This window comes from Xenopus laevis, chromosome 1S (genome assembly GCF_017654675.1).
Source record: "Xenopus laevis strain J_2021 chromosome 1S, Xenopus_laevis_v10.1, whole genome shotgun sequence".
NCBI classification, from domain to species: domain Eukaryota; kingdom Metazoa; phylum Chordata; class Amphibia; order Anura; family Pipidae; genus Xenopus; species Xenopus laevis.
In genome coordinates this window covers 125,546,725-125,572,646 of record NC_054372.1, presented here as the reverse complement: position 1 = coordinate 125,572,646, position 25,922 = coordinate 125,546,725, and the positions used below count along the sequence as shown (strand labels likewise).

The following is a 25,922-nucleotide window of genomic DNA, read 5'->3' as shown; positions in this document are numbered from 1 at the left end:
TAAATATTTTAAGTTGGTTCCTAAAATGTTATTTTTTAAAAAGAAAGAGTTAGAGCTATCTGTGTGGTCAAAACAAGTCGCCCAGACACAGTGTGGAATTCAATGCCACTTATTTAAGGAATTCAAGTGACGAACATGCTCATTATGCTTCAGGGTGGGGCCCGAGTCCCAGTAGTGAAAATAGAAAGGTCCACATTCTGTAAAATAGTACGGCTGTCCCTAATATCATCTGCCCATGTGCTTAACATGTTTACAATCTGTAAAGTAGAGGGTTTTAAATGTAAACTGATAACGTTGTACATTTGCTTTTTCTTATTCTAGGGCACACGCAATTGGGCAATATTGCAGTTTTCCTTGGATGTGGCTGTGAAATTCATTCCATTTTAAAATGATTTTCATTGGTACACTAATATCTGTTCACTGCTTCTTGCTATTCTGACTCAATATGGCTTTTAGCAGATGTCAACAGTGCAGTCACCTTACTCCAAAATGTTATGAATTGTGAGAGTGAAAAAGTCTGCATCCAAGAACTCCACTCCGTACATCTATTTACACAGTAAAACTGAATTTCAGGTGTAAGTGGTTCTGGAAAATGCTAGCACTGCACAACAAATATTCAAGCCCGTAAGATTTGATCTTATTCTTTATTCTGTAACCCTTGTTTGTTAAATAACTGTAAGACCTGTTTGTACTAGATAAATAAATGATGAGAACCCCTATATAATACCTTCTAAAGAACAGATGTAATTAGAGTTTCACATGTAAAAATAATAACCTTCAAAAAGAACAGCTGATAGCATCCCACATAGTGTTGTATCATACTGAGGAGTATTATTCTAATCCATTTCTAATGAGGCCAAAAATGACTCAGCGGTTCAAAACCGTTACATACAAATGTCACAGAATGTCATGAGAGGGGTGCAGGCGTGAGTCATGGTAGCCCACTCTCTGTCCTCAATTCACATCTAGGACAGAGAGAGACAGGAATCAGAATACTGTTAAGGAGATAAGGGCGGCTGTAGTTTAACAGCATTTGGACCTCACTTTCAGGCCACACTAGATGATAAGCTCTTGGAGGCAGGAACCTCTCTTCTATATGGAATTTCCTACTGCTGTGGAATGGGAAAATTCAAGCAGTTAGATAAACAAATTGCAGTAATAATAATGAGCCACCCATCCCATCCAAACAAAGCGTGACTGTCTGAGGATACAGCAAATACATTTTTTAAATTAATGAACCTACTGTTTAACATTCTCCTGCCTGACCTGTACTTCTCACGGGAGGATTATAGTTTCTCTCTTTAAACCAATTTTGCTTATTTTATTCAGCTGAAAAGTAAATTCCTGAAAGCACCTGTGTATGCAAACACATTCTGCCTCATTAATGAACACTCACAACACATTTTCGCCAGGGTTGCATGGAAGGTCACACGCACCTTCTTTTTATGGAGCAAATAAACAAAAAACTATCTTATGTTAGAAACAGCCTGGGTGGGATAAGGCTAAGTGATTCGAACAAAAAAAAACATTAGCAGTGCTTGACTCGCCCCATACTACTATCTATCAAACTTAATATTTCTGTATTTCTAGTGGCCAGAGACAAAATGATTTTTTAAATATTTATGCTGATTATAAATTAGTTTTCAGTTTGTTTGTTTTTTTAAACTGCATTATTCATGCAAGGCAACAGAAAACTCTCCATTTTATAGAAATAACATGAGTAATACCAACTCAGAAATATATGAATGAACTTGTCTAAAGCAAATGTGATTTTTTTACAAACCATATTCATTTGCTCCAATGAAAAGCATGATGACATCGGGAGAAGAAATGTAAATGTTTAGGGAGAGAAGGAGAAGAGGAAAAAGGAAGAGAATGTGACAAAGTGAAACAGACGCCAAGAGAAATTTACGATTCAAATCTTTACGATTCTATTCGAAAGTCCCCTTTCCTACAAAAGCTGTTGTTATATCCTAAATTCTTTATTAAGATTTTATAAAAAATCTTTTGCATGCAATTTGGACATTTTTAATGGACAAAAGACAATGCATAAGCCACTGCAGAACTATAAAGAAGTGGAGCTCTACAAGGCTTAGGGGGGACTTCTAGGTACTGAAGAGGTTAACTGGGAATCTAATAAAGTAAAGGACAAAACGATGCCAAAGTAATGATCAGGGAGACTAAAAGAGAAAGTGATAGAAAGTTATAGAAATGTGAAGGCTTGCAGATCAGATCCATCCCGGCATCAGAAGCCTGTGTCTTGCACAGAGACTCCATGCAGGATTTCACTTTCTTTCAAAATCTCTGTGTGACTTAAGGGCATGGCCCATCTGCTGAGCGGCATAGAAGAAGCAAAGACCACCCGCACCTCGCAGACACTATCTGTCAATCCATACGTTACAGCAGGACAATTAAAGCCAGGCTGGGGAGTTTGCTCCAAGGGACAAAAATGCCATTGAAAACGTTTAACTACTGACCTTGTTTTACAGGCATGAAACGTGACATAAGCCTGCGCTTGAGCATCCACAGCACCAGCCGTGCCACTTGCACTGCGCCCGGGGAGTGGTGATCCTACAAATCACACCACAGCTGGTATGCTGAATATTCCATTTGGTGCAGCCTGCACTTGAAAGAAGGCATTGAAAGCCTTCTCTGAAGGGAAAATGTGCTGTGGACTTATGCAGCGAGCGATTGATAGTGGCGTGTTTTCTATTATTACTCCATTATCATGCTGGGATCTGTGCCTAAATGAGGCATACTTCCTCCCTGATGCCATTTCCTTTTATCCTGCCTGTAGTCTAAAAGTGGATCAATGGAAATAATACATATGATGTCACTTCAATTTACAGCCGCTGCCTCCCTCATTCTCATAGTCTAGATAGATCGATTCTTCCCAAAAATGGTTAAGAAATGCTTAGGGAACTTCTTCTACCAGAAAAGGGTTCTCTGCTATATTTATCTTACTATAGCAGGAACTGTTTATACTTTTAGTTTGAGAGGGAAAAAAATGGACGGGCGGGGGGGGAGTTTGAGAGAAACGTAATGCATGCTTGCAAATGCTGGCTTGGTTTCAACGAAAAGAAACAGGGCAGTCAATTGAGTTAACCCTCTCAAATCTGCAGTGTATTCTGTAATGTGATAAAGCCATAGCCCCCAGCTGCTCTAAATGATGTATGCCGGAACCCCCCCAGCGGATGCTACAAACTATAGTTCTCTTTCATGCAATGCAATTATAGTGATTATGGGGTCACTTTGTCCTGGCTGCAAACTGGGGTAACAGAAATTGCTGAACATCCTGAACATTCCATTTTTCTAACGATATATAATCATTTCAGCTGCCTGATTTCAAGTCTCCTGCTATCCCCTCTCTTATAACAGGAGCTTTTCAGGTTTGCATTAATAACCTATGGTCACAAGGGGGTTTTCACCCTAGTCATGGTAAAAAAACAAAAAAGTGCAATTATTGCCCAAAAATGCAGACACTAGTGTTTCCTGGCAATATCTATGAGAAATGGTGCACCCAATTCTAATGTTTCAAATTTTACTAGGAAGTCATCTTGACAATATGTAAAGACATGGTATCACCCTCACAGTAACGTGTTACACGCAAACCTAAATTTTCGAGTACATTTAATAAACATGTGAAAATGTTTACATTAGTCTTTTCTTTCTTCTAAAAAGAATATATTTATTTATAGTAAATGCACACTTTTAATGGTTTTGACATTAATATAATAATGCAGCATATACAGTGCAGACTGAATTGTGCTTAGCATAAGGAGCTGCACATACATTCAGTCTAAATGATATATTTTTAAAAAATATATATTTCTTTATTATACATTAGAAACAAAAACTGGAAGTAATTTTTTGAAACTGAATTCAACATAAAGACATTGAACTTTGGGGAAAACAATTTTTACAAGATTTTCCAAAGTTACTTTGATACCCCGCCTCCATGGCGAAGATGAAAAAGTCTGGGCTGCTTGTACATGAGCTCTTGTCAGACGCTCATTACTAGATAGAAAAGCATCCTTCTTATTCCAGGAGACAGGATTTATTGGGCTCCCCGTCTTTGAGTCTGTACCCAAGAGGAGAATAAAGGAGACCAAGTCATAAAAACACAGTGCATGGCTGATTTGCCTTTGAGGGCTGTTTTCCGCTGGCTGCAATTAGACAAAGCATTCTCACACTTTTTTTTTAATCTTTTGCTTTACACAAAGAGAAAAAAAATGGGGAAATGAAGTAACTGGTATTGCAAAAAAAAAAAAAAAAAAGTGTTTTTGGCACTTGGAATTTTCTTCATTTCATTCGAACTTCTGCTTTAAGCAGAAGAAAACTAACTAAAAACCTTATGTTGTACTATACAAAATCATTTTATGTTTCCCTAAGGTATGAATAATACAGAAATCAGAAAATAAAAGGCTATTGTGAAGTTCTACGAATAGGTAATTGTGTGTGATTATTGTCTAGGTAACATTCCTTAGTTAAGTATCCCCACATACATCAGCAGGAGCTGCCCTATCTAACTGGCAAATATTGCAGTTCCATCACAGTGTGTGGGGTACATCTTAAGGCAAGCAATATGGCCGATCTTGTCTTATACATATAAAAGCAGAGAATTAGCGGTTCTGTTCATGTAAGGACCGGCATGCAGACAAATGACTCAAACATAAAAGGAATGCATGGTACCTATTTGTGCAAAATTGCTCCCTTCGGCAAAGTAAACTCAATGCTCATTAATAATATACTTTAAGCTATGCAGTATCGCTCCTTACTTTTCAGAAGAGTCTCTATGTGACAAATAGGAGCTGCTTTTATCCTATCATAAATAAGTCACTCTGAGACACTGTGAATACTGCACTGGGACACACTGGGACAACTCCATTTTTAAAAAAAATTCATTGGTAACTCACTGTGCACTCACCGTCACTCATTTATTCGCTATTCTAAATGACAGGGTACAACTTATTCCAGCAATTTCAGACTTCCGAACGACTGATAACAGTGTTAGATTGCACTAAATTGCGTGGGGTTTTAGAGTTCATAGCTAAGTTGAGGAACTAATTTGCCAGTCAAAACTTCCATGCACTGTTTAAACAGAATAGTTCTAGAATTGACTGTAAGAAATGTTTCCATGGTTAGTTAAGCATGCTTGTATTTCAGCACATTTGACTGTTGGTAGGGTTCTGGAGGAAATCAAGTTGACTGAAGCTGACAGTACCTTTTATTTAAGCCATGCGATTCTTTGTTGTTAAGGCAAGCTGCTTTCACAAGATGAATGTTTCTAATTCTGTATTTTTGCCCTTCATTTAATCCATATGAAATGAAAGGCATATTTAAACATCAGCTGCTTCATACAGGGGTACTGGAGTGGGGTGCGTGATCAGAGGGGACGGACATATGTGGCTGGGAGCTCATCTGACTGTATATTATTAAAACCCACCCATGGGTAGATTAGCCCAGAGCTAAACAGCTCCTGGAAATTCTCAGTGTATTACAGACAATACAAACGTCTATATAATTCTCATTTGACGGTTGAAAGGTGCTCTTCCCCTCCTTGCAGCATATGTGACATGTTAAATTGCTTTAAGAATTTACAGACTGGAAAAAAATGCATCATGGTGTTTGAAACGTATTGAAGTGTCATCTACAATTGTACCTTTGTGATATAACAAACAGCTGACAATGCATAAAGGGAAGCCAGGTGTACTCTGCAGGTTTAGTCAGGCTACGACACATCTCTGAGAATTAATAGAGCATTTGTTAGTACTTGCATGCGCTAAATACTGGATAACCTGAATGGGTGTTACTTGGATGTGCCAGAGTTTGCCCAGATCTGCACTTGAAACAAGCACTTAAGGGCCCATTCCCTTTCTGTGTGCCTATTGTGGGACTAACATTTAACAAAACAAAGTTTTGCCTGCCACTAGCCTATTGCCTTTAGTTGCAAAGTACAGAATATGGCCCAAAAGACATACCGGTACATGGCTTACTAGAGAATATACAAATACCATCGCTGTAACCAAGAGATTTTTTTTTCTTCAATGATGACTAGATAAACATTATAGTTCAGTATAGTTAAAGCTTGCCCTGCCTTAGGCCATTATGGTAGATGAACTCCATAGGGTTTTGAAGAAATGGCATATAAAATGTCACCGATTATAATGGGACACATATTGAATCCACATCCTGCATGCAATTAGGTACTGTCGGTATAGTAATTACCATATATATATATATATATATATATATATATATATAGATATATATATAGATATATAGATATAGATAGATATATCTATATATCTATCTATCTATCTATATCTATATATCTATCTATCTATCTATCTATATCTATATATATATATCTATCTATATCTATATATATATATATCTATATATAGATATATATCTATATCTATATATATAGATATATACAGTATCTATATATATATATATATATATATATATATATATATATATATATATAGATATATATATATATATATATATAAAAAAGTCAAACTCAAAATAGTTTAATTTCCCCTTTAGGTCTAGCTGGGAATGTGATCTTTGTAGTTTACTGCATACTAAAATCGCCTAAAACAAAAAAAAAAAAACTTGCAGTAATTTTGGATAATTTTTTGGCTCTGCACCCAGGCAATCTCAACAGCTTTATCAAGAGTGCCAGCATCCCTTCTAACAAGAGGTGACTTGTTGATTTTAGTTCAGGTTTACAAAATTAAGAATAGGAGATAAGCCTAAAACGGAAAATAATGAATTGTATTAAGTAAATGTGAAAAACATACCCTATATGTTATGATTATATATCAACAGTGGTTACGCTGTAAGAACTATGTTTTTGTTTTTATTTTTTTTATTTCCCTTTGTTTATTTTGTTTGTCATCATGTTTATGTTTTGAAAACTGAAAATAAAAAATATATAAAAAAAAAAATAAGAAAACTACTGCAGGATTCCCAGGCAGGTATGGTCTTACATTCTAAGATAATTTATGTCCTAATTTCATAAAAATGAAATCTGGTAAATGATAGATGAAGACAGGAAAACATATAGACAGTAATTAGATTAGGTCTAGGACAATCATAACTTTAATCTCATCACAGTCCAGAACCTTTCCTACAAATAAACAGACTCACCGCCAAATAAATATACAGCCTGCTGGTAATTAGAGAAAGGGGAACCTTCACACTCCGTACAAATCTTATATGGGCAAGTAGAAATGGTGATCTTTATGTTTTTATCCTGGTGATGTTATCATGACCAAACATGGAACAAAAAGCAGTTCCTTCTTTGCCCCATACTTGTACTTAATCTCTGATCGCTGTGGAATATGTTGGTGCTTTATAAATACTTGATAATAAGCTTGATATTTTTTCAAATCCATAGTGTTTTTTTATTACAGTACTATTAAAAGTATGATTAAGGCTTTATAATTATATTAAAGCTTTCTTTAAAGCAGATACAAATGTATCCTACAGTCCAGTAAATCTGGAATTTAAAGTACCATCATGTTTAGGATAAGGAGTCAGTACTGTGTCCAATAACTAGTGGCAATACAGTGCAATGGCTCAGTGTTGCATTTCAGATAATAAAGGCACAGTAATACCAAAATTTAAAAGTAATTAAAATAAAAAGTACTGTTGCCCTGCACTGGTAGAAATTGTGCCTGTTGCTTCAAAAAGAATACTATAGTTTATATAAATCAATTATTGTGTAGCTATGGGGACAGCCACTCAATTTGTAACAGGGTTAACGGCACAGGTTACATAGCAGATAACAGATAAGCTCTGTAAAATACCACTGTATTCTACAGTTTAGCATTTATCTGCTATGTAACCTGTCCTTATTGCAGCTTTGAATGACTGCCCCATGCCTACACAGCAGCTTATTTATATGCACTATAGCAGTCTTTCTGAAGCACCCCATACACTATATTTTAAAAAATTGGTGTTACTGTTCCTTTAATCAAATTAATCTGCAGTGTACACAGTGCTATTAGGCTATGGGCTGAGAGAAGCAGATCTGTTTAGTTCCCCTGCTCCATTGATTTGAATATGATCAGCCAGCCTCAAATACTGACCTCAGCTTCAGCTGATCGCTTCAAATCAACGGAGCAGTGGGACTAAACAGATCTGCTTCTCTAAGCCTGCAAAAATAAATACTCAGGCTGACAACAGCCAGAGCTAACAGCCTGTGTGCCCATAGCCTTAATTACTAGTTAGTTAATCACTAACTAGTAACTATGGTAACTAGTAACTATAACTAGCTTTATATTTAAGAAAAGCATAAACAACAACTGACCAAAAAAGAATGGAGCTTCTGTGTTCTGTTACTAGTGCACATAATGTTATCCATATGAAATCACTGCTTTTGGGTTTTTTTCTAATACTACTTTTTTCCTTTTTTAATAAACCAGTGAAAGTTTTCAGTTTTGATGACAACAATACAGAATTTTTGATTAATGCAACTTTCTTAAATATTATTTAATTCTTTGTTGTCTGGACAGAAACATCTGTGCAGTTCTCTCTTTCTTGCCAGAATCTAAAGTTGAAAAGTCTGGAAAGAACGCAGTTCATAGCAAGACGACATCAGCTGGGGTTGAAATATTGAGAAATAAGGAGAAGGTTTCCTCACTACTTATTATTCCAGCACATGGATTTCAACCACAGCGAAGTCTGTATATAATAGCATACAGTTATTATACACCAAAGTTGCAATTGCTTTTGGAATCCTTAGCCAGGCTGGATGATTTATGTGTCAGATAACAGCAACTAATTGACTGACCTGCAAGTGAATGTCCAACTCAGGCAACTGAAACATTCCAAATTTCCTGTTGTGCCATAATATTATACTGCACAGAACCATGTCTCAATACATAAATCAACCCCGTACACATATGTTTGAGATAACTTACCCTTTGTAGGTTACAAACCCTGATAAATGTAACATTTTGGATGAATATTATGTCAAATGCAAATACAACCACAGAACAAGAAGAATGTATCATTGAGTTAAAAAGAGCTGATCAGCATGACAGATGTCATATCCTGAGGTTAGTAAAGACTCATAGATATCAAGTATACATGTGTATCTATGTGATCAGCTTGTTTAGACATAGATTACAGCACCAGAAAGCTGTCTTATCCCTGACTATGTTTACCCTGGGCTACATGAACATTCACAAGAAAAATTATCATTTTTTATTTACTTTTAGATAGCACTCCTGGTTCTACCCTGTAATAGCTTTTCATTCACACACACACCAGTTTTACTCCTACTAGGCAAAACCTTTCCTAGTCAGCAGAAAAGCGTTCTTTATCACAGGACCATGCGTCCACTGCCACTCCCTCAATAAATGCTCAGGTCTGCACTTGCCCCACCTTTGCAAAGCTTCACAGATTTCACTTTTCCAACCATTCCCATTATTGCAACAGTGTCTGAAGACTTTGTTCTACGAGCCATCAGCTATCACTATGTAATTACATTAATGAAAAGGATTTCATTTCTTTATTAACACGTCTGTGGACAGAGAATAATTCCGCTAGCCTTGAATGGATATTGGGATCTTAACTGAACAACCTCAAATATAGTTTGCAGTTGGCTCAGTTGGTCAAAAACATGAAAGGCAGTTTGCAAGGATTTCCCTTTGTTGACAAAGAGCAGTCTGAAGGGATAGAGTGTCACATCTACAGGGTCCAACCTCTTATTATCTCCTCAGAAATTTTGGGTGTTTATTTTTTTCTCCCCAGAAAAAAAAACATTTTCTTTACATCTTTTGCCAGCTGAAAACCTGCAACCCATTAGATACGTTCTTGGGACTATTATACCAAAGACCTTGACACGCAAACACAGTCTATAAAACTAAGCACTAGAAGTTACCGGCTAATATTTACAGATATGTTTCCCAAACATACTGCATGCCTTATTTTATTTTCACTGTTGGACTTTCCAATTTTAATAAAAGTAATATAAAAAAAGTATAATAATCTGGTCATTGAACTAATGTTAAAGAGGGTATAATGCCGCCTTAATTCATTAAACTATAATGCTCATGTAAAACTGCAAGCTCAGGTTCAACACATAACATCTCACACAAAATTGTGAGAACACACTAGTGATTTGCAGACATTTTTAAGTGCATCATTTTACACATGGGTTTGCAAGAGCCCTTACTTGCATATCCTAAACAAAGTTCAGTTAAAGGTAATGAAAGAGACCATATATTATATAAAAACACGGCATTTCAAATCTGTCGAGGTTGCATAAACGTCAATGGGAACAGTCCCATTGATTTTTGGTTGTGTCAGGATTTCGGGCAATTTCACTATGTTTTCGGAGCTTTCGGGTGAAAACTGCGTGAAATTCAGAGATTTTGGGGAAAACTCACGAAAAAATCGTGAAAATCTGAGCTTTTCCAGCAAATTTTCGGGAAAATGTAACAATAAATAAGCGTTATAAACCTGAGTTAGTAGAGTTTGTAGCAGCCGATATTGAGATAAATTCGGACCTTGATAAATAACCCCCTAAATCATAGAAGCCTTGCTATACGGTTTATGTCAGGGCAGTAAATAAATAAAAGATAATAATATGAAGAGCATTCTTAATACCAGAAAGACTTTAAGCCTGAAATATCCTTACAATGACATACTCTTTATATATACCTGTATCATGGTTGTCAAACCCACAGCTCTATATGTCACTGAGCAACAACTGTCTGCTATTGGCGTTTGTGCTGGGAGCTATTATTCCTTATTAGATTAAAGGTCACAGCTTTGGACCTGATGTATTAGTCTATGTGGTAGAGTTCAAAGCTGAAGCTACTCCAAGGCTTTCCTCCATGTTACGCTCATCTTCCTCATCTAAGGTGCTATGGTGCTCCTGTAAAACTCATTCAGTCAAACTATATTTTAGGCTGATAGGTATGAGTACAGCAGGAAACGTATTGGTACATACAGTTGACAGAGGAGATTTATATAATTTTCTTCTGCAGCAATTTGACAGGGATGAAGCAGACAGTGTACAGTATATGCAAAACTACACGTGGCAACACGTGCATATGACTCATGGCCTGCAGCAGAATAATGAAGAGCACAGCTAAGCTTGTTTTTCCAAAGGTATGGAATTCCTCTGAGCAACTGTCAAGTTTGCAAATGCTAACTTTCAGAGGAGACCGGGTAGAAAATGCAAATGTATATGAAAAGAAGTTTGTCTTATGTATAAATATAAGCAAGATATAGATAGAGAGTTGATATTAACCATGCAACATTTACTTTAATGCCTGAATTAAAAGAAAAATATAACATAAAATATACCTGTAGTAAATTTATACATAGTCCCAGCAGTGTCCTGATCTATTCACTTTACTGAAACATTCCCTTATACTGTAGCAGACATATGGGGTCTTTACTGCCTGCTTTAATTTGATGGCATCAAAATATCCATAATACCATTTAATTGCCTGCAAAGTAAAATGCAGACCACAACTTGTTCAAATTGCTTAATCGCTAGATGATACCTTTGGAAGGCAATATGACATGATTCTGTGTTTAAAGTAATTTGCTTGCCACGATTTACACTGCAGGCAATGGCACCCCATTTTGAGGTTTTGTCTCTGGGCAGCAAAACACTACAATGTAGGCGAGATACATGAATATATTAAACATGGCAATGGGAATCCATTCTTTACACCAGTTTTGTCCCTATATGTGCAGTTAATTTTATCCCATTTTTGCTGCAGGGGTGTTGCCAAGATTTTTTTATGTCTTTTCACGAGCAGGAAATTGACATGATCCAAAACTGTTTTTCTTGGGCTGCTAAACAACAACAACATGACACACCCCAAGTTTTATAAAAAAAAAAAAAAAAAAATTATATATATATATATATATATATATATATATATATATATATATATACACACACACAACTGGTTTAGAAAGTCTTTATTTGTACATTCTTTCCCACAGCATCTTTTTGTGCCTGATCATTGTCTATTTAAACCAACCATACTTCTGAACAGGAAACAAAGTGGTTAATCAAACTGGGACTGTAGATCGTGTCCATCTTGCTGGCCAAATCAGGCATTTCTACTTTCTTGTGTTCAAAATGGTAAGGATAATAACCATGCTTGATAAAGGGGTTGTCCCCAAAACGTTGCATGCCGCACTAAATAAATTTAAAGCAAGGGTCTCACCCTGCTAGCATTACCTGAGTGCCAGTGACAGGGGTGTAACTATAGAGGAAGCAGACCCTGCGGTTGCAGGGGGGCCCAGGAGTGTAGGGGGCCCAATGAGACCCTAATTAATTAGCAATTTTAATATATCTTGGTAAAATAAGCCAACTTATGAATATTTTGGGGCCCTAAATTGAATTTGCTATGGGGCCCAGTAAAACTAGTTACGCCACTGGCCAGTGAATTTTTTTCTAAGGATAATAACAGCACCAGTACAATAAACAAGTATTGTATTTACGTTGTTTGTCCATGTTAGGATTGTTTAAGTGATTGCATATTTTTCGATATGTTACAGTGTATAACCAATGACATGAAAGTGAGCAAAGTGTGTTTCTGATGAAGAAAAAAAAGACCAAGCACATTTAAAAATATAATTTCACTTCAAAGATTGTTAATAATGAAATACTGTTGTATCTCATGCATGTCTTGGAATAGTCTAGTCTCCACAGAAACCATGCAATATGTTATTAGGACAGAAATTAACTCCTCGTGTATTAGGAAAGCATTAATGTGTGGATAATTGCCCAGGCATAGCACTAAAAAGCAAAATATGTTAAATGAACAGAGGTGGCCAGACAAGTTTTTTCCACTGACCCTAGGAGAGAGAAACATAAAATTTATAGAAAAGCTCATTAGTATGATTTGTACCTGTCCCTTCTGGGAATACTTTAACCAGACTGAAACACGCAAGACCTCACATGCCAGGAATCCAAAATCTGATTTACTGTGTTGATTGCCCTTACTGCAGACATATTGAAAATTGTACTTAATATGTAGTGTTCTGCTCATATGTTGTGGGCTGAAATTATGAGTGGTACTGAGGATTACAGCTTGGTCAAACACTGCCAGCCATTTTAAATTAACAGTATACTTATGTTAATCTTTAGTAAGGAATCAGACAGGTGACAGTACTCAGCGCTGAACAATACTGACAGTTTTTTTTTCTGCATCCAACAGTGTGTGGGTGATTTACAATAGAGGAAATGGATAAAGTAAAAAGAGGAGAGATGGGATAGAGATTTGATGCTTTGGGGGATGATTTGGAAGGGGAAGACATTACGATACACAATTTTATTCTTAAATCTCTTTTCTATACCAAACAACTTGATCATAAGTGTTACCCTTTTTCTGTAACTGTTATTTTCAATAACAATAAATAGGCACTGGCCACTAACTCTCTAACTAGCATGTGTAACCTAACTTAAAATTCAGGAATAAAAAGGTATTCATTTAAAACAAAAAGTGAAAAACTAGTGTTTTCATTTGAAACTGCTTTTCACAACAAACATTCTTGCCTATCTGAATTGCCCCATTGACATAAATAAGTTACACCAGAGTAAGAATAAAATGGCATAATTTTATGTGACAGATTGGTGTTAAAAAAAATACACATCCAAAATCAAAATAACAAGATATATGGAAAAAAATAGAAAATATACATCTTCATAAATGCCATTAGCACTTTGCAACGGGTTATCTTTGAGATCAAGCTTTATAAATACAGATGGAATCACCGGTCCAAAGAAACAGATGTATGTCTACTGATATGGTTTACTTATGTCTTGGGCTCAATCAGTTTGAAACCTGGAGGACTGGCCAGTGTATGGCCACAATTACATGCATGATAGTTAAGTAAACAAGACACACATTCAAAAAACTCAGTGACTTTTTTGCTTCTTTTAAACCCAAAATGTGCTCGTTACCGTATATATCAACTGTTAATTAATGCATGTAACAAAAGACTCCAGAAACTAGCTAGGCATCTGATCATTACAGCACTACTCTTGTTGTAGCAGGTAGTGGAGTTTTCATGATATGCTTTCCAAAAAACGTTTCATATTAGAGTATAATATGACAGTACACACAATGCCGCCTCACAGCCAGTCACAACATGTATGCTCATGGCTTCAGGACCATAGAATGCAAGGTGTCAGATATTCCTACCATTAAAAAATTGTAAGCACAAAGTGTATTTATGTTTGTTTGTGTGCAACATGCTTTTGGTGTATAAAGGAGTAAAATAGAATGAGGGGAGTGAAGAATATTAATGTCCCTAGCTGTGTATAAGAACATTTGTATTCAGCCTTGGTGGGAGGGGGGGGTTGGGCTAGAGACAAGATGAAAGACCCTATAAATGGAACAGGGTTAGGTTACACACTGCACTGACTGAACAAAAATATGACTTCTATTCATCCTTTCGCATGGATAAAACTCTGCCACTACCAGTCTAGATCACACACTGAAAAACTTCACACGGACTAACCATTTAAGGACCAGTGGGCTTTCCCAGCATTAATTAATGTCATGTTTTGCAGGGCTATAATAAATTGGATATTGTTACCTCAAGTGTTGGGTGTCAATGACAACTAATAATTCATGTGCTGCAGTGTTAGAAAGAAACATCATTGTTACCAAAGCTACTGTGTAATGCTGTGTAATTATAGGTCTTGTATCCTTTCTGATCATTACAAACACTTAAAGGGCCAGTAATACATAACATCACTAATCACGTAAAGGGAATGTCAAACCAAAAAATAAGTTTTGCTTAATAAGAAAAACATAATTCTGAGCAACTTTGCAGTATACATTCAGTACAAATTTTCTATGGTAAGTTATTTGTATATTGCTATTGGAAGCAATGTTTGTCTGTTCCTTTCTAGTCTCTGCCCTAATGCCTCAGACTATTGAAACAATGTAAGACAAAGCAGCTGATTAACAGACCTGTCTTTGCTGGGGAACAAAGACTTTTGCAACATTGGTTAGAAAGTAACAACCAAGAGATAAAGGGGTCGTTCACCTTCCTAACACTTTTTCAGTTCAGATATTTTCAGATGGTTCACCATAAACAACTACTTTTTTCAATTGCTTTCCCTCTTTTATTTTTTACTGTTTTCCCAAAATTGTTTAATGTTTAAGCATTCTGAACGGTTAAAATTTGTTACATTCAGTTGATACAATCACAGTAGTTGATACATTTTTCAGCAGCATCTGTGGAATATTAGCAACTATTGTATCAATTCTAACAGCTGCCTTTAAAGAAACTCAGGGATTCTGAGCTGGGACAAAGATAACAAATGTATCAACTTAATGCATCAATTTAAAGAGTTGGTGACCCCCCCCCCACCACCACCACCACCCTCCAGAGCTGCTTTAAAAGGTGAAACATAAAACATTACACTTCAATATTTTAAAAACAGTCACAAATAGAAGGTAATTGAAAAAAGTCTTTATTTCTGTTGAAACCAACTGAACTGAAAAAGTGTTTCAAGATGAACAACCCCTTTAAGCAAATTCTGCTTTCAATAGCAATTGTACTTACAAATAACTTTAAAAGCTGAATATTTTATTTTATTGTTTTTATATTTTATTTGTAATAAATGGCAGTTGCTTAGAATGTTTTCTTGTTATTATTAGGCAGATTTTTATTTTAGGGTTGACTTGTCCTTTAACAGTTCTGCAATATTAATGTAATCATACTAGCAGGTTGATTTACAATTACAATTCATACAAGTCATGTACAATTAAAAAAATATATTAGCCTCCGTCTATTATGGGTCTACAAGAGGTAAAAGTTTTTCTTTTTCGTATAAAAGTTAGAGGTTCGGTTGATAAAATCTTAAAGAATTGTTGCACTGAATCCTGGTTGCAATGAGTTCAAGTACATGGAAGTGTTGCATAGGCTGCTGCTTAGGGGGAAAGGATACATGGCTTCAAAACAGCCCAAATATGAAAACATAAACCACTTCAAAGACCCAAATAAGCTCTCCAAAGTAGAGTGACATCCATATGCTAATGCATAAAAAATGTCCTTGGATGTCATATATCTGTTTACTATTCCTTGTACACATGCTGGAATGTATTACAAAAGTCTATTGTGTAATGTGTCAAGCTTCAGAAAAGGTAATATGCACTCTTCTAGAGCACAAACGGTATATATATAGTGGATGTTCACAGTTTTATATGATTCTAAGATTGCTCAATGTATCAAATGTTTATGGCCTAGATTTTATTAAAAAGGCGATAGACTGCCCAATATGGTAACCTTGGACATACTTGAAGCCATTAAAAACCCTTGTTAGGCCAGATGTGACTAACAGACCGAACATATACAGTAAATCTATAGAACAACACCCCAAAATTCTTCTAACTTGTTATCTGAACAACATTTTCAGTGCAGAATATTGATTTCCAGTTCCTGGCTTAAATATTTTTTTAGAAATTATAATGTGATTTAACAGAAAGAAAGTGACACGCCTGGGGTGTGATAAATGATTTTATTATTAAATATAAATGTCTACAGCATGCAAACACATTGTATACAGCAGTGAAAATAAGTGTTGAACATGTTAACATTTTTCTCAGTAAATATAGTTCTAATGGGGCTATGGAAATTAAATTTACACCAGATGTCGGTAACAACCCAAGTAATCCATACTCTAAACTGGCTACAACCAGGTTTCTGACAGAGGAGTCAAAATAATAATCAGAAGAGTTGTCCAAGAGCCAAGGATCACTCATGGAGAGCTTCAGAAAGATCTTGAATAAACAGGTACAGTAAGTAATGCACACAACCAACATGGCCTCTATGCACACTCACTGCGCAAGACTCCACTGCTGAAGAAAAAGCATGATGAAGCTCGTTTAAAGTTTTCTGCACAACATTTGGACAAGTCAATGAAATTCTGGGAGAATACAGTCTGGTCAGATGAGACCAAAATTTAACTATTTGGACGTAATTGCACACACAATGTTTGGCGGATAAATGGCACTGCACATCACCCCAAAAACACCATACCAACAGTAAAGCTTGGAGGTGGGAACATAATGGGGTGGGGCTGTTTTTCAGCATATGGTACTAGAAGATTTCATGTAATTGAAGGAAGGATGAATGGAGAAATGTACGGGAATATTCTTTATATGAAACTGCTGCCATCTACCAGGATGGACATTTCAGACAAGACTATTATCCCAAACACACAGCCAAGGAAACTCTCAATTGGTTTTAGAGAAAGAAAATAAAGCTGTTAGAACGACCCAGTCAATCACCCAACTTGAATCCAATTGAAAATCTATGGAAAGAACTGTAGATCAGAGTTCATAGAAGAGGTCCTCGAAACCTTCAAGATTTGAAGACAGTTTGTGTGGAAGAATGGGCCAAAATCACACCTGAGCAATGAATCTGACTAGCTTCTCCATACAGGAGTAGGGATGGTCGGATTTTTTCACCTTGTTTCGCCGCGGAAATGACACCCATAGACTTGTATGGCATAGTGCGACAAAAAAAAAAAGACAAGCGTCAAATAGACTTTAATGGGCGTTGGCGACATTTTGCCAGCATCGATTTTTTGGCAAAACGAAACGGGTCAAATTCGCCCATCCCTATACAGGAGGCGTCTTGAAGCTGTCATTAAAGGGATACTGTCATGGGAAAAAAAAAATGTTTTCAAAATGAATCAGTTAATAGTGCTGCTCCAGCAGAATTCGGCACTGAAATCCATTTCTCAAAAGAGCAAACAGATTTTTTTATATTCAATTTTGAAATCTGACATGGGGCTAGACATTTTGTTAATTTCCCAGCTGCCCCTGGTCATGTGACTTGTGCCTGCACTTTAGGAGAGAAATGCTTTCTGGCAGGCTGCTGTTTTTCCTTCTCAATGTAACTGAATGTGTCTCAGTGGGACATGGGTTTTTACTATTGAGTGCTGTTCTTAGATCTACCAGGCAGCTGTTATCTTGTGTTAGGGAGCTGTTATCTGGTTACCTTCCCATTGTTCTTTTGTTTGGCTGCTGGGGGAAAAGGGAGGGGTGATATCACTCCAACTTGCAGTACAGCAGTAAAGAGTGATTGAAGTTTATCAGAGCACAAGTCACATGACTTGGGGCAGCTGGGAAATTGACAAAATGTCTAGCCGCATGTCAGATTTCAAAATTGAATATAAAAAAAATCTGTTTGCTCTTTTGAGAAATGGATTTCAGTGCAGAATTCTGCTGGAGCAACACTATTAACTGATTCATTTTGAAAAAAAAAAAAAAATTTCCCATGACAGTATCCCTTTATCAACAAAGGCTTCCCCTGTTCCCTGTGCCAGTCACTTTACTACACATAATTTAATTTATGAACTTATTTATTTTGAGTTTTTTGCACTTACTGAGAAAAACTTTGATGTTTTCAATACTTATTTTCCCTGAAGTATAGCCAGCCATGAGAAATCAACACAATTAAATATACTCTATTTAACAGAACAGCACTGTCAAAAACTACAACATAATCTCTTATGTTGTCTGAATATTTTAGAAACCACACAAGCTGCCATAACTACACAAAAACAGCGTCAGGATATAATTCCAGTCATTACGTTCCCACCCAAGGGTAACCTTCAAGGGCTGGTCAGCTGCAGGTGTTCATGCAAAAGCAGCAACAGTTTAAAGGAACACTATGCAAATATTTGGCCTCATAAATATTAGAATTTTTTTCCTTTACAGCCTATAACTAATTTCCGATGGCTATTACCAGAAACTTTACAGGGCAAAAGAGACCTTGGGGATTTTACACCCTTTTGGGTTGTCCGTTCTGGGTATGTATATGTATATGTATACCGTGTATATATATATATATATATATATATATATATATATATATATATATATATATATATATATATATATATATATATATATATATATATATATATATATATATATATATATATATATATATATATATATATATATACAAATTAATAGAAATTTACCCCAGCACTCCAACATATAGCCCCCTGGGAAACCTATTTTTGCACAACTGAACTGTAACTAACACAAAAAAGAGACACTTTTAGTTACAAAGTTTGTACAAAGCATGCATAAGCTGACGCGCCCCGTCAAGGCAGTGTCCGTGCGTCAGTCCTATCCTAAGTGAAAAAAGTATTATCTTTGGGGGGAGAAAGATCATACCTGCTTTTCTCTTTGTCTAGCATGATCTCTTCCAAAGACACCATTAAGCGGGGGTTGGGAGAGCAAGCATCAAGGAGAGCGCCACCTCCCCATATATAATATAATTAAATCAAAAAAATGCAGCTCAATCCCTTTTTATTGGGTGCACATGGGTACGGCTTGATATACAAATTAATAGAAATTTACCCCAGCACTCCAACATATAGCCCCCTGGGAAACCTATTTTTGCACAACTGAACTGTAACTAACACAAAAAGAGACACTTTTAGTTACAAAGTTTGTACAAAGCATGCATAAGCTGACGCGCCCCGTCAAGGCAGTGTCCGTGCGTCAGTCCTATCCCAGGGGGCTATATGTTGGAGTGCTGGGGTAAATTTCTATTAATTTGTATATCAAGCCGTACCCATGTGCACCCAATAAAAAGGGATTGAGCTGCATTTTTTTGATTTAATTATATTATATATGGGGAGGTGGCGCTCTCCTTGATGCTTGCTCTCCCAACCCCCGCTTAATGGTGTCTTTGGAAGAGATCATGCTAGACAAAGAGAAAAGCAGGTATGATCTTTCTCCCCCCAAAGATAATACTTTTTTCACTTAGGATAGGACTGACGCACGGACACTGCCTTGACGGGGCGCGTCAGCTTATGCATGGTTTGTACAAACTTTGTAACTAAAAGTGTCTCTTTTTTGTGTTAGTTACAGTTCAGTTGTGCAAAAATAGGTTTCCCAGGGGGCTATATGTTGGAGTGCTGGGGTAAATTTCTATTAATTTGTATATCAAGCCGTACCCATGTGCACCCAATAAAAAGGGATTGAGCTGCATTTTTTTGATTTAATTATATTATATATATATATATATATATATATATATATATAGTTTTTTGGTCTTTATTGCTTTGAAATCACAGACAAACCACAGATCAGCTTGCAATGATTCGACATAACATTTCACCACCCACCATAAATGCATAAATATATGAAGAACAACTGAATGTACTGTCATGAACCGTTTGCAATATTAACTAAATGCAAAAGTATATGTTTTTGGCATAAAGCCACGGATTTCAAGGATAGCCAACCGGAGGCAGAATTGGGAGATCAACACACGGGGGGGGGGGGGGTTATTATATTCAAAATCTGAAAATTTCTAATAATTTTCTGAATAAATACTCTGACCAAATCTGCATGTATTTTTACCCCTTATTTATCAATATATTTTCCAGAAAATTTCCTGTCCTGGAAAAAAACTTTTTAAAACTGTGAAAAAATTCAAATCGTACCAATTTTCAGATTTGATGCCCTAAAATTGTTTAGGATTATTACCCAAAAACCACAAATTTTTCAGATCATTGCACGAAACCCAGTGCAGATCATGATATCTGACATGACTTGAAGGTTAGAGTACTTTTTTATTCTGACTTTTAACACCCTCTGCGTTTATTCAATTCCGAAAAAAAGTTTTTTTTTAATTTATTGAATTTGTGGCATTTGGACTTTAAAAGTTTTGTATCAAATGGGGGTGCACAATGATTCCCAGCTTGGCATCCAAGGAGTACACAGAACCATCAACCATATTAATTTGCCTACTTCTATAGATCGTTACAATATAAAATTAAGGTTGGGTCAGTGGGTTACTCACTAAGATGGCTCTCTACACTGGTACGGTCATTCAAACCCTTTTTTAAGAATCCTATACCTTAAGTGACTGCCTAAAAGTGTTCAAAGCTCATACATATTTTGCCTAAAGAGTTGATTTTACAAAATATCGAGTGGGGATTGAATATCACATTAAGGGGCAGATTTACTAAGGGTCGAATATCGAGGGTTAATTAACCCTCGATATTCGACTAGGAACTAAAATTTAGCGCTAATCGTACGATCGTACGATCGAAGGATTATTCGTTCGATCGAACGATTAAATCCTTCGAATCGAACGATTCGAAGGATTTTAATCCAACGATCGAAGGAATATCCTTCGATCAAAAAAACACAGGCAAGCCTATGGGGACCTTCCCCATAGGCTAACATTGAGTTTGGTAGCTTTTAGCTGCCGAACTAGGGGGTCGAAGTTTTTCTTAAAGAGACAGTACTTCGATTATCGAATGGTCGAATAGTCGAACGATTTTTAGTTCGAATCGTTCGATTCGTAGTCGAAGTCGTAGTCGAAGGTCGAACTAGCCCATTCGATGGTCGAAGTAGCCAAAAAAACACTTCGAAATTCGAAGTTTTTTTAATTCGAATCCTTCACTCGAGCTTTGTAAATCTGCCCCTAAGAATCTAATTTTGAATTTCAGTGTCTTGAAAAAGAAAAATATTAGAAAAGTATTTTTAGCCTAGGATATATTATTGAGCACATTGTGAGACTTGGCCTTGAATGCTTTTGCAAGGCAATGTAAAGGAAACGGCAATTAATTAGTAAGGGAAAACTCAAAAAATCTTTCCCCCTTAAGTAGACTTTATACTTTCATTTAGGGTAGAAACTTCTAAGTAACCACAAAGCACAGAACAATGAATTCAATCACTGATTTAACCTTAGTGGCTCACATTACAAGAAAGAGAAGCATTAAATCTTCAGCAAAAATGTATCCTGCCAAGAGTCACATTTAGCAGCTAACTAGCTCGAGGGAGCAACAATTATGACTCAGAGCATTTTCTAGTATGGGTTTCTTTTATTGCCTATATCAAAGCTGGATATTTGATAAAGCCAGTCATAGTTTAGAGATAAATAAAATGGTGGTTCAAATGGCCTATAACCAAATGAAAGGGAGCTGAAAAAATAAGTATACTAAGTTCCTGGGAGAGGATGTGCTTAAATGTGTTTAGAAGGTTGGAGGAGGGTAGAAGGGGGAGTTTAAATATAATTAAATGGAAAAAAAGATGATTAAGGAGCAAGATAACTACTTTAAGGGGACTGCAATAGGGTAGTGTGTTTGTTTATAAACCACGTGTGTTTCATAAATCTTTTATCACGAATATCTTGCAATGTATAGGTCATCATGTGGAAACGGAATATAAAATAATAAATACAGCCGTCACATTTACATGTTTACACACACACACAAACACGTATATATAAGTAATAATGAGAGACTGACAACAAATAAAATGTCAGGTTATCATTAAATCACAACTTCTTGGAGTATGATTAAAGAACAAGTTTACATAACTACATATAATAATGGATCCAACACATCTGTAACTTCAATATCTTTGATGGATATGAAAGCCCAAAGCGTTTTGCTCAAAAAGACTACTACCAAGATATAGCCCTTCATCATAAATTGAATAGTCAGCAAATGTGTTCATATACTACATTCCCTGACTTGTGGATAGTCACAGCACTAAAATACATGTAATCTCAACTAATGAAAGAGCCGTTTTGTGTAAAATGGTAGGGTGAACATGGGGATTGTTACAGCTTAGGGTCCTGTGTTTCTGTCAATAAAGCTGAATATTTATTGCATGTGAATCACAGCATAGACCTTTAAGTTATGTGCAAATGAACACAAAGTAGAAAAGCATTTACCTAAGATCACCCAGGAATTCAAGGAGGCCTGCAGCATATTAATAACAACTATCTTTGCTAAGATGGCTTGCCTCATGTATATGCTCAATAATAAAGGGCAGGTTAAACCAGCCAATTATTTTACCAGTAATCACAGGGCATGATTGTTGGTTTAAACACAGCCCAGATTTTTAATTGGTTAAACAAATGGCAACTAAACATGATGGTTCCCGGAAACAAGTTGGAGCAAAAACACCACTTTCGCAATTACAGTAAAACAGCTAATCCTAATGGGCTTGTATGAACAAAAACAAGAAATAAAGCTGTAACAATCAATGTAAAAATAAATGTGGAGTAAACTGGCCACATGGAGAAATCAAACACAATATAGCAATTCTGGCTAGAACCTGATAGATAAAACGTATCTGAATTACAAGGTGCAATCTCCCCTGGTGAAATTGTCTATTTACCACTGAAGAATAGTACATTCTGGTCCTATGTAATATGGAAATAACAACTCTAAACCTTGTCTCTGTGGGTTTTATGTATACTTCAATAAAGCCTCATTATATTATTATTTTTAAAAATAAAAAGAATGCTGAGTGATATGAGAAAATATAAAAAAAAACTCAAGGAGAAGGGGTGGGGATTCCACAGGAATCTACCATTAGATAGATAGGGTAATTGGGACAGGGCAAATGTTGACCATGTAACCACATATACCTGTACTGTACACAAATTTTAATGCAGGGAGGTTTGGGAGCACACACATCCTTATGACAAATCCCAATTATTGTAAATAATATACAGCAATACCTGAACATATGTGAAACATTATATTTCTGTTTTGTTTATGAAACTTTAAGAAGACTATTGTTTAACAACTTTTACAAAAGATATCAGTTTGTGTAAGAAATGTTATAAATATAGAACATGAATACAATAGGATTATGTGGTTATCACAGTCTGTGGGATCTCAAACCTCCCTCTCTTTTCATCTCAGTTTACTTCATGCAACAGTTTAATCTAATACTGCATGTTAAATGGCCAGACTATGAGGCAGACACTGCTCTTAGGAAGGCTGCAGCAAAGTCTTATTAAATTTACGGTCACTCTAAACACAAAAAAATGACTTGATAAAAGCTGCATGGTCTGGATACAGTACACATTCACTCCAGAGAAGCGGTTATATGAAACAATGATAAATCAAGGGTTTGAATGCAGCTTGTATATAGTAAAATTATTTCTTATTGGACAGAAGATCCCATTCCTGTTTCTTCTACAAACTGAGGAAGGTCGGCTGAAAGCTGTAATTCCAAGGGGGTTAAAAAGCGATATCAGAGTGTGGCAGCCAAACATATGCAAGATACACAGATTTTGACAAATCTGCTGACAGAAAAGTGTGTTACATGATATGCCACAGCTCAGATGTCAATCTCTCAGCCCTCCAGCTGCTATTTCTTTTTCTTAGTAGCTACATTGCTCTTTTTAGGCATGGGGATTTCTTACAACATTTGTTTTGCTACATATGGCAAAAGGAATAATTTCCCCTGCTCAAGGTGCCACAAGATTCAATCTACAACCCCCTCCCCCCCTCCAAGGACTAAAGACACTATGGGACAAATTCACTAAGATGCGAAGCGCCGAACGCTAGCGTTAATTCGCTAGCGTTTGGCATTTTCGCTACTGCGCAAATTCACTAACGAACGCTGGCGTAGTTTTGCTAGTGTTACTTCGCAACCTTACACCAGGCGAATTTTCGCTAGCGACGAAACTACGCAAATTCACTAACTTGCGCAGTGTACTGAACGCTACCTTTTACGCTAGACTTCCTTCGCCACCTCAGACCTGGCGAAGCGCAATAGAGTAGATAGGGATTGTTTAAAAAAAAGTCAATTTTTTTTCTAAGTCCCAAAAAACGCTGGCGTGTTTTCTACATGATGGCTGATAGGCTGAAAAAGATCGAAACATTTTTGGGGCTCCCCTTCCTCCCCCTACATTTCCTGACTCATGGCAACTTACCTAGACAGTGGGCACATGTGTAGGGCAAAATAAAAATTTTATTTGCTGATTTGAAGGTTTTCTAGGCATTTGTAGTGCAGATACGTGTTCCTCCATTGAAATTTGAATTTCGCGCCGTATGCAAATTAGCCTTCGCTAGCGTAACTTCGCTTTATATAGCGAATCAACGCTAGCGCAACTCCGCAACCTTACGCTACCCCTGTGCGCAACTTTGGATTTTAGTGAATTTGCGGAGCCCTGGCAAAACTACGCCTGGCGAAGTGCGGCGAAGTTGCGCCTGGCGCAACTTCGCATCTTAGTGAATTTGCCCCTATATGTTTCTTGTGTACAGACCATTGATGAGTGGACACAGCTCTACTAATTATAAGACAAGCAGGTGATGCAGATGCAGATAGTTAAACAGAATTTAAAAGGATTAATGGTGGTTTAGTTCAACTCTCTTTGGTTAGGCTTGGTTGGGAACCCTTAATAAAGTAACTATAGGCAAAATGTTCAAGTGCAACTGCCCCAAAACTAGGGATTAGGAAAATGCTCATTCCTCATATAGTTTTAGAGCCCTTGAAGCAATGATTGAATGAATACATTTAAAGGAAAACTATACCCCCGAAATGAATATTTAAGCAACAAATAATTTATACCATATTAAGTGCCATATTAAAGAATCTTACCAAATTGGAACATACATTTAAGTAAATATTGCATTTTACATCTTGCCTTGAACCCCCATGTTGTGATGGTCTGTGTGCTGCCACAGAGATCACCTGACCAGAAATACTACAGCTCTAACAGTAACAGGAAGAAGTGTTGCAGCAAAAGACACAACTGTAATTGGCTCATGTTTATATGTGTATAATTTGTTTGATTTTTTTGTGTGCACAATGAATTGTACGACCCCTTGGGGCGTCCCTTATTTTTTAAAATGGCAATTATCTATTTATGATTACACAATGGCACATACTACTAAGTATATTATTATTAAAATGGTTTATTTACATGAAGAAGGGTTTAAATATGAGCTGTGTTATGCAATATCTTTACCTACATTATTTCGGGGGTTTAGGTTTCCTTTAACTACCTGCTATATTAAATTAAATTCCCTTCTTACACTATAACAAGCATCAGGTTTGAACTAGTTATAAACAAAATAGTGTAGTATGATGTTTTGGAGAAAAGGAAATGGCATAAGT

The 25,922-nt window shown here is 36.3% G+C and overlaps 1 pseudogene across 1 annotated transcript in view; it reads right to left on the bottom strand.

Moving 5' to 3' along the window:
• LOC108704896 overlaps positions 1–25,922 on the bottom strand; it is a 237,947-nt pseudogene that overhangs the window by 24,411 nt on the left and 187,614 nt on the right. The window lies entirely within an intron of this gene.